This window comes from Nycticebus coucang, chromosome 13 (genome assembly GCF_027406575.1).
Source record: "Nycticebus coucang isolate mNycCou1 chromosome 13, mNycCou1.pri, whole genome shotgun sequence".
In the NCBI taxonomy this organism is placed as follows: Eukaryota; Metazoa; Chordata; class Mammalia; order Primates; family Lorisidae; genus Nycticebus; species Nycticebus coucang.
Window position 1 is genome coordinate 41,049,123 of NC_069792.1, and position 11,134 is coordinate 41,060,256.

At 42.1% G+C, this 11,134-nt stretch overlaps 1 pseudogene; it reads right to left on the reverse strand.

The window, feature by feature from the left end:
* Positions 1-11,134, reverse strand: part of LOC128563707 (serine/threonine-protein kinase Sgk3-like) — a 427,955-nt pseudogene that overhangs the window by 327,309 nt on the left and 89,512 nt on the right.

An 11,134-nucleotide genomic window follows, 5' to 3' on the forward strand; every position in this document is an offset into this window, starting at 1 on the left:
CAGTCCACCCCATGAAACGTGCAGGATGGGAATGAAAACCAACTCCTGGAGAAAGGCAGTTGACATCCAACTCTGAGGACAGACTGGGCCTTCAGAGGATGGGAGGGGAGAAGGGAACCACTCCAGAGAAAGGCGCCAGAGATGGGCCCCTTGCCCTCCCCAGCATGGCCCCTTCAGAGTCTTCCCCACGGCCCAGTCAGCATCCATCCTTCTCCATGGCTCCAGGCCTTCAAGATCGTCCAGCAGCTGCAGTTGCTGCAGGTGACTGCCAATAATTTCTGTTTTCAACCGGACAGAGACTTTCAATCCTGGTTCCAAACCATGAAGCCACTGGACCAGTACAATATGTGAGTGCCTGCAAAGGTTGGCGGAGGGTAGGGGGACCTTTGTGCATCCCTGCTCAGGACTCTGTCTGGTGGCCAGCTGCAAAGAGCCTGTGGCCGTGGTTCCCTGGTCACCAACAGTCCCTGGGGCATGGTGACTGCTGAGCACCGGGTGTCCAAGCCTGCCAGGCAGACCCTGGGCGGGGGACCTGAATTTTGTTCCTGGTGGCCTCATAGCTGCCTCTCTGTCCTGCAGCCACAACTTCTCCTGGGAGCTGGAGCCACCATTTCAATAGGCCAAAACAACATCAAGGCCAAGGAGACCTGTCCTGGGACTGTGTCCACATTTGAGCTTCTTTTATTTACTCTCCCCTGCCACTCCCTTACACCCCACTGGAATCCTGTTCATTTACTCCGCCCTGACACTCCCTTTTCCTGTCATCTATATCCCTTATTCCTTGCTCCTCATCCCTGGCTTTCACTTAAATAAATGCATGTTCCATATTGTTATCAGTTTTCTTCATGATTTTTCTCTATAGCTGTCGTGGCTAGTCTGTATCATTTTGAGAGTGTGCTCTGTGAACGCATGGATGCCACAGACATGAAACTCTTCATGATCTGAGGCTGTCGCTTATCTATGTGAACTCAAGGGAGCTGTGTGGAGCTCCATCTCTCCTGTATAGAGTTTCTGCAAAGACCACCTCATGAATGACATCTGGAGGATTGTCTCGTATCTGCTTTCAAAAGGCTTCCTAATTCTTTTTGTCCTTCTACACTTCGTGGCATGGATTTAGCACACTTCCAAACTGACTTCGTGCCACCAGTTTCACCCTGATACCAACACCGGACAAAACACAACTTGATCTTTACTACTAAAGGTGGATGTGTTTCACCACAAAGGTCTTCATCCTCATTCTCCACTCATGCTCGCTGAGCAGGGGGAGGAAGAGGAGAGGTTGGTCCAGCTGAAAAGGGTGGCTGGCAAAAGGGGTGCATGTAGGTTTCTCTATGGTGGTAGAGTTTGTCCTGCCGACTCCACTCAGGAGACGCAGACGGCCTGAAGGGTTATGAAAATGCCAGAACAGATGTGTTTTTTAGAGTTCAGTTGTCATAGAACAATAGACTTGGACGAGATGACCATCAATAACAGCTTAATTGGTGCTGCCCAAGCCACATTTTCTGGACCCGAGGACCATCCTACACTATCGTGGCTCAGATGGTCTGGATTAGACTAGTAGTAATTTCTTTTCTACTCCTATTGATTAGTTTGCTAGCAGCAGCACTACCCTAAACTTACACTACCTGGTGTTTCTCACTAGCTCCTCCATGTGCTTGAAGCATCTTCTGTTGTCATTTGACTTTAGAGTACTAATGATTTTAATTCCTCCTCACCACAATTTGAGGGAATGTGTGTTGGAGAAACTTCACTTTTGATAAAAAAAAATTTAGATTCTCTAAAGAAGGTTTTAGTCTCCTTCCTCGTGGTAGTGTTGGAGGAGAGTACAGACTCCCGTGGTTTGTTCTGTTTCTTCCTTCTAGTTTTTTCTGAAATGTGTAATGGAAGGTAATGGTAAGGCAGGATTCTAGCACCAGACTCTCCGGATTCTCTCCCAGCTCTGTGACTTACTCTTTGTGAGTCCTCGGGAATATTATTTAAGCAATGGCTCCTTTGCCTTCACTATGAAATGAAGATTGTGTTAATAAAATTGCTGTGGGCATTAAAAGGGTTTGTATTTGTAAAGTGCTTTATAATGCGGTTGGCACATTGTGTCACCCTTATAATTACATACAGTCATACAAGCAGTTCTCATTTAAAATTTGTGGTTGTTAAGTAGTAATGTTGTTTTAAAAATATGAGTCCTATTTTTCAGCTCAGAGAGGCTTAAGAATAGATTCTTTAAAAACGGGAGAGGCTTTTTTGGCTCAAGGAGTAGGGTGCTGGCCCCACATAATGGTATGGCAGCTTCAAACCAGGGCCTGGCTAAAAACTGCAAGAAATAAATAAAGAAAGAAATAAAAATAAAAAAGTGAGAGGCTTCAGGTGAGACAAAGATTTGGCTGGGCACAATAGCTCATGGTTGTCATCCTAGCATGCTGGGAGGCTGAGGTGGGTGGATTGCCTGAGCTGGGGAGGTGGAGACCGGTCTGAGCAAGATGGAGACCTTGTCTCTATGGAAAATAGAAAAATTAGATGGGCAAATGGTAGGTACCTGTAGTCACAGCTATTGGGGAGGCTGAGGCAAGGGGATCAGATCATTGAAGCCCAGGAGTTAGGGGTTGCTGTGAGCTCTGACACCACAGCACTGTAGCCTGGGGCAACCATGTGAGACTGTCTAAAAAACAAGAAAACCTACAGACGTGTGCCATCCTCAGTGCACCACCCCATGCATTCTTTTCACTTGCCACCTCTTCCCTAGCACAGCTTAGCGGCTACCCCAGAACTTATGGCCATGTCAAAGCCTATGCAATCTTTCAGTTTAGTTGACCTCGTGGCTACAGGTACCACCCCTGCTTTACCTTGTGAAATAATCGGAATCCCACTAGTGCTTTCCTAGGGGGCACTGCCGCTCACCTCTTGCAGCAAAATTATCGCTGAGTTTTCAAATGAAGGAAAAACCCCCACAAGTTTGTGCCTATGTAACCAACAAAACTTCTAAATGGTGCATCAAAGACCAGGGGGCCTCAGTGTGTACATGCAGTTGGGTCCAAAGATGCTTGAGGAGCTATACAGTGGTTGCTGTGAAAAGGGAGCTTAACTTTAAGGTTGTATACTGTGGTGCATTGAGCATTTCAAACCCACTACCGTAACATCAGTTTTGTTTTGTTTTGTTTTGTTTTTTATTCAGTGAATTATACAACATCCCTCACAGGAATCAGCAGGAATGGAAGACAAAGAGTTCCTAAGACAACATTCAACACACACATAACTTTTTAGAAGCGTCATTGCGTATAAGGTTTTTTAGAAAATATTTCACTTGCTCCTTTCCTCTGTTTTTTAAAAAGTCATTTGTAATGGCCATTTTCTCACCCCTCTGTTTTCATAAGTGCCAATTGTAAGGTTGTTGTAAAGGTTCCTTCTTGTAAATATTTCTGACAATAGTGGCTATCAATGATCTCTAATCTTATCTCATCGATGATTCAACTAACGCACTGTAAGGAAATCTGTGACAGAGACCTCAGGACACAAGAAATTTGAAATTATTTTATTTTATGGAATATTGCAATTGTATGAATTTGAATATCTAGAGGAATGCACACATAAGGTTAGCCAAAGAGAGAAATATCACAATCATATTGTTATTTCAGATACAAAGAGCCAATGGGCTGGAAGTGAAATGGTTCCCCAAAGAAAGCAAACAATGGACAAGACTCCCAGAATTAGAAATGAGAATTATTTTATTAGTACTAAAATAAATTGCTTGTAAGTCAAATCCATGTGCTTTAGTTTAGATACGTCTTCATATCCTCAGATAGGAGAGCACCGTTATGCAGGAAGGACGCACTTCGTGATATTTCTCGATAATAATCGTGTTAACCACCTATCCTAGTGTGACCCAACTAATGTAAAATAAAAGCTAAAGCATATGGGTTATACTCTAAAAGCAACCCTATTTCCTAGGCTTCACTAGGACCTTGGCTAGGTCCTTTACCCTCCACTTTTATGTTCTTTTTTTTGAGACAGAGCCTCAAGCTGTCACCCTGGGTAGAGTGCAGTAGCATCACAGCTCACAGCAACCTCCAACTCCTGGGCTCAAGCGAGTCTCCTGCCTCCGCCTCCCAAGTAGCTGGGATTACAGGCATCTGCCACAATGCCCAGCTAATTTTTGGTTGCAGCCGTCATTGTTGTTTGGTGGACCTGGGCTAGATTCTAACCCGCCAGCTCAGGTGTATGTGGCTGGCGCCTTAGCCGCTTGAGCCATAGGTGCTGAGCCCACTTTGCATTCTTTCCATGTGGGGAGTATCATCTCACTACTTATTCTATTTTTTTTTTTTTTTGAGACCGAGTCTCACTATATTGCCCTCTGTAGAGTGCAGTGGCATCATAGCTCACAGCAACTTCAAATTCCTGGGCTTAAAAAATTCAATTGCTTAGCCTCCCAGTAGCTGGGACTACAGGTGCCTGCCACAACGCCCAGCTATTTTTGTGTTGCAGTTGGCCCTGGCTGGGTTCCAACCTGCTAGCCTCAGTGTATGTGGCTGGCCCCGTAACCACTGTGCTACAGGCACCGAGCCATTACTATTTATTCTAACATTTTTCGTCCAGTAGCTTCTCCTAAACCATTGGCTGCCCTCTTGGCTCAGACCCAAAGGGCCAGATTATCCCCCTACACATTACCCTCTCTTCCTATCCACCCGGATGCAAGCATTCCTTGCCCAGGTGACTGATACCAGTACCTTGTTTGCCTCACCTTCTGGATGAGACCTTTCCCCCTCTTTTACAGAAGGACATAGCTTTGCATTCTAGGCCTTTTCACGGACACTATGGGTGAGCTGTTAATATAACCTTCTCCCCTCATCCGCAGACAAGGTCTCTGTCTGTCACCCATGCTTCAGTGCAGTGGTACCATCATAGCTCACTGTAGGATTGCTGGGCTCAAGCCGTCCTCCCACTTCAGTCCCCCAAGTAGCTAGGCACACACCACCATGCATGGCTGATTTCTAAAATTTTTTGTAGAGACCAAGTCTCACTGTGTTCATCCAGGCTCATCTTAAACTCCTGGCCTCAAGTAATACTCCTTCCTTGGGCTCTCAAACTGCTAGTATTACAGGTGTGAGCCAGTGCACCCAGCCAGTGTGACCATATTTTAAAGTTTAAACAGTACTACAGAATTCATGTATAATATCACCTATAGGATCAGAGAGATGTTTTGCCCACAATATTATCTAAATATGAACTTGTGAGTATAGGTTACCTATGTTTCATGGGAAGAGATAGTTTATACACTTTAGTATGCCTGTCTTCTGAAGTAAATCTTATTTCTTCTTTTAACTTGTTCAACAGACTGTGGAAAGTTGCATCATAAACCCCAGAGCAAATCATATGTTTCCCCTCATCATCACTGTAACATAGTAAGATTGGTAACTCAAGCCAGCATCATCTAGTCTTTCCTCATATAGCTGGATTCTTATTATTTTCGCTTTAGAAATGGTCCAAGACCGTTGGTCCTCCAAACTCTTTTCTTACTGTTGGTATGTTGAATTACATTCTGAGAGTACCTGTAGAATGAATTATGAGGGTTGATTGTATATTATAATTGATACTGTTTCTTGTGGGTAGACAATTAGCTTTAGATTTTAGTCTCAGTTTTATGTTTTTTTATTAAGTTTGTGAACTTAGGCAAGTTCCATAAATTTTTGTTCTGTTATTTCCTCATGTATAGTAGAGGTATAGTGGAAGCTGCAATATTCTGCTTACTTCATAGGCTTCATATGATTATGTGAGATTATGTAGGAAAATATTAAACGCATGTAAGATGGAAGTAAGAAACCTGAGGATAAGTTTTTAGCTTGAAATATAATGTTTAAAAGATGATCTGGAAGAAAGGGGACTAATAATTGTTTACTGTGTGCCAGGCATCACTTTTAAAATACTTTATAATTTCAAAGTAATAACTATGGCTAAGGCGGTGGCACCTGTGGCTCAGTGAATAGGGCGCCGGCCCCATATACCGAGGGTGGTGGGTTCGAACTCAGCCCCAGCCAAACTGCAACAAAAAAATAGCAGGGCGTTGTGGCGGGCACCTGTAGTCCCAGCTACTGAGGAGGCTGAGTGAGGCAAGAGAATCGTCTAAGCCCAAGAGCTGGAGGTTGCTTTGAGCTGTGATGCCAGCACTCTACCACGGGCAACAAAGTGAGAATCTGTCTCTAAAAATATATATATATATATATATATATATATGGCTGAGGAAGAAGAGAGGAAAATGACGTCAATTGAATCTATAATATTTTATTCTTGGGGAAAAATATGACGCAAGAATGATAAAATGAGAGAATTTAATAGCTCTAAATAATGAGCACAAAGAAACATTTCTGTAATTTTCAGAGAAAATCCACAGCAAACATAGTGTTATTCTTTGAAAATTACAGAAATATTTCACAACTTTTGGAGACAAGGTCTTATTCTGTCGCCCAGCTTGGAGGGCAGTGGCATCGTCGTAGCTTCTGACCTCAGCAGTCCTCAGCCTCACCCCTCTGAGGACCCGGAACTGCAAGTGTCTGCCACCTTGTCTGGCTGATTTTGTTTATAGAGATGGGTTCTCGCTGTTGCCTAGTCTGGTCTCAAACTCCTGGCCTCAAGTGATTTTTCTGCCTCAAGACTCCTAAAGTGCTAGGATTATAGGCAGCAATCACCATGCCCAGCAACATTTCTAAAATAGAATATCACCTTTTGTCAAGATATAATAAGTGTTTTAGTTGACATGCTTATGTATCTTACAGAATCACAATATATATCAGTGTCGTGGATAAGAAAACAGATTTTCACGTATTTAAATAGACAGTAAATTTTTTTGCAATTGAATTTTGTTTCATTATGTTACTTTTTATCTCCACAGGTTTATAAAGTTCTGGTCTCAGTGGGCAGGAGTGAATGGTTTGTCTTCAGGAGATATGCAGAGTTTGATAAACTTTATAACACTGTAAGGAATAGTCGTTTTATAAGATTTTTGTTTAAAACAAAATAACCTGAGAAAATGACCAAATGAGAGAGATTTATTTGAATGATTAAATTAATATTTGCACATATCAGATAAGAAGAAAGGGTAAGATTTTTCAAATGCATTGTAACTCTAAAGAATTCTTAGAGAAGAAGATGAACAGATACCATTGAGAGGTTCCAAATAAATCATTGAAAGTAAGAGAACTAGATAATGGCTTAAAGTTCATGCACGAACTTTATGGCCACCCTGTACATTTTACTGTCCTAGAATGTTAGAAATCAATTGTTTCTACCTACCTCTTTGATAATGGTTAGTCATCAAGATATTTCTGTTTAAATTGCCCAACTGTAAGGTTTAAGTTTGAAATTATGTCATGTACCCACTCTCCTTTCATACTTAGTTAGAAGGTAAGTCTCAGGTTCCAGATTTTAAGTACCTCACACAACTGAAATGTGTATAAACTTTCAGAATTTCTGATAGTTACCTGGGATGAGAGACCCTAGCTATTTACTTAAATAATTAAAACCTATTTTTATGCATTCATAGTGCAGATATGAAATAGTATTCATAATCTAGTGTTTGCAGTGCTCCTAGTACATACTTTCTAGAGTAGGCCACAGACCACCTCTGTTGTGATACATCAGGCCAGATCTTACACAGGTACCAATGTTTGTGGACAGTGTTGCCTTGAAGATCCTACACAGAGGCCCAAGTGATAGGATTACAAGATAAGCCACTGTTCCCTGCCAAAGTTCCACTTTTGAAATAAGTAGAAGCCAGTAGAACTTTGTGCATACAAATAAATACCTTCCATGATTTTCTTTTTGAGACATAGTCTGTATTGTCCTGGATAGAGTGCTCTGGCATCACAGCTCACAGTAATCTCAAACTCTTGGGCTCAAGTGGTCCTCTTGCCTCTGCCTCCCAAGTAACTGCGACTACAGGCACCCACCACAATGCCTGGGTAGCCTTCTATAATTTTTTTTGTTTCTTGAGACAGAGTCTTATGTTGTCACCTTTGATAGAGTGCTGTGGTGTCACAGCTCAGGCAACCTCGAACTCTTGGGCTTAAGTGATTCTCTTGCCTTAACCTCCCAAGTAGCTGGGACTATAGGCGCCCGCCACAATGCCTGGCTGTTTTTAGAGATGGAGATCTCACTCTGGCTCAGTCTGGTCTCGAACCTGTGAGCTCAGGCACTCAACCCACCTCAGCCTCCCAGAGTGCTAGGATTACAGGCATGAACCACCGTACCCAGGCTGCCTTCCGTAATTTTTAAAAAATGGTTTTATTTTGGAAACTGAGTAAGAGTTGAACTGTTCGTTCTGCTGAAAACTCTTAGATACCTGTTATCTGCATGTTCATCCCTGTTTTGAGGATTGTAAACTCTGTACCCACTGGGATACCTAGTTATGCTCAGGGAAAAATAACATTACAATATCTTTCTCATATGAACACAGTTTACATGATCTTCTTAGATAAGATGAAATTTTGTTTAAAGAAATAGTAGTAACAGTGGCGCCTGTGGCTCAAGGAGTAGGGTGCCAGCCCCATAGACCAGAAGTTGCGGGTTCAAAGCTGGCCCCAGCCAAAAAAAAAAAAAAGAAAAAGAAATAGTAATAACTGAAATTTGAGACTTCTTTCTACATTCTGCTTAAAATATTTTATAGGCTACACTTACTTTCTAAACTTACCTTTAGCAGAACTGTTCATAAAAGGAAGGGGTGTACAGGGAATTTCACCTAAAAACTGAGCAGTATGGCGATCCATCCCAGTGCTGCACTTGAAGTTGGTTTTATGAATTAAATAGCTGATGATCTCATAGACAGAGTGTTAATATTTGTGTACCTTTGGCCGGGTGAGGTGGCTCAACACCTGTAATCGTACCACTCTGGGGGGCCAAGGTGGGTGGATTGCTTGAGCTCAAGAGTTCCAGACCAGCCTGAGCAAGAGTGAGACCCCGTCTCTGAAAAAAAAAAAATAGCTGGGTGTTGTGGTGGGCGCCTGTAGTTGCAGCTACTTGGGAGGCTGAGATAAGAGAATCACTTGAGCTCAAGAATTTGAAGTTGCTGTGAACTGTGATGCCAGGGTATCACTCTACCCAGTGTGACAAAGTGAGACTATATCTCAAAAAATATATATATATATATATATGTGTGTATATTTGTATATCTTTAATAATAAAGGTGAAGTAATAAAACTTGTATGAGCCCCTTCCCCCATGATCACTTATTTTCTCTCTTCTTTGAAATGCCCTGTCTTTAAACTTTTGCAGCAGAATTTTTTAATATGTAATTCATTTTTTATCATTCATCTCCCTTGTTGCTCTTCTATTTCTCTTCCTTTTTTCCATCTTTTTCTTACTTCATTCCTTTTTGTGTCTACCTCTGTCTTTTTGTATAACTCCTTTTAATTCTGCCTCCTGTGGTGAGGGGCAGGAAATAAAACAGAAAAATGGTATCAGTTGTGTTCTTTGAAACTGCAGACATGAGGTTAAACTTGGCCTGTATTTCAAAAAACACAAATTCTTGAACTATTCTCCTTTTAGAGTAAAAGAAAAGATAAAAAATATAATAAAATTTTCCAAACTGTAAGCATTTTATTGTCAGCTTAAATGTATATTTGATGACTATAGTTTATATTTTTAAACTTTTTATTATAGAAATTGTCGAATACATGCAGAAGTAGATTAGTATAAATATAGAAAGTAATATAACGTAACTGTACCACTAGCCTTCAACAATTACCAGTACATGGCTATTCTTGATTAATTAATCTCCATCCTGTACCATTCCATCAATGATTTTGACACAGATCTCAGATATCATTTCATTTGTAAATATTTTAGTGTACATCTCTAAAAGATAAAAATTCTTTTTTTTTTTTTTGTTGAAATAGAGTTCTACTTTGTCGCTCTTGCTAGAGAGTGCCATGGTGTCATAGCTTATACCAGCCTCAAACTCTTGGGTTCAAGTGATCCTCTTGCTTTAGCCTCCTGAGTAGCTGGAACTACAGGTAACCCGTCACAATGCCTTGCCATTTGTGTTTTTTTCTTATAGAAATGGGGTCTTGCCCATGCTCAGGCTGGTCTTGAACTTCAGAGCTCAGTCTACCCACCTTGACTCCCCAAAGTGCTAGGATTACAGGAGTGAGCCACTGCACCCAGCCAAAAGATAAAAATTCTTAAAACCAAAACCACTATCACATTAAAAAAAAAAAAGGGGGGGCGGCGCCTGTGGATCAGTCGGTAATGCGCCGGCCCCATATACCGAGGGTGGTGGGTTCAAACCCGGCCCTGGCTGAACTGCAACCAAAAAATAGCTGGGCGTTGTGGCGGGCGCCTGTAGTCCCAGCTACTCGGGAGGCTGAGGCAAGAGAATCGCTTAAGCCCAGGAGTTGGAGGTTGCTGTGAGCTGTGTGAGGCCACCGCACTCTCCCGAGGGCCATAAAGTGAGACCCTGTCTCTACAAAAAAAAAAAAAAAAAAGAACAGTAATGCCTAGTATCAAATATCTAATTAGAGTCCAGGCATGGTGGCTCATGCCTGTAATCCTAGAACTCTGAGAGGCTGAAGCAGGTGGATTGCCTGAGCTCATGGGTTTAAGACCAGTATGAACAAGAGAGAGACTCCATCTCTAAAAATAGGCATTGTGGTGGGTGTCTGTAGTCCCAGCTGCTCGGGAGGCTGAGGCAAGAGAATCGTTTAAGCCAAGAGTTTGAGGTTGCCGTGAACTATAACAACACTCTACCAAGGGTAACAAAGTGAAACTCTCTTTTTTCTTTTCTTTTCTTTCTTTCTTTCTTTTTTTTTTTTTTTTGAGAGGGAACCCTACTATGTCACTCTCGGTAGAGTATGTGGTGCCACAGCTTATAGCAACCTCAAACCCTTGAACCCAAGAGATTCTCTTGCCTCAGCCTCCCAAGTAGCTGGGACTACAGGAGCCCACCACAACGCCCGGCTATTTTTTTTGTTGCAGTTGTCACTGTTGCTTAGCTGCCCCAGGTCAAACCTGCCACCCTTGGTGTATGTGGCTGGTGCCATAACCACTGTGCTATTGGTGCCAAGCCAAAACTCTCTCTCTCAAAAAAAAAAAAAATCCAGTTAGTGTTCAAAGGACTGGTTAATAGCTCTATCAAGTGTCTTTTTTTTTTTTT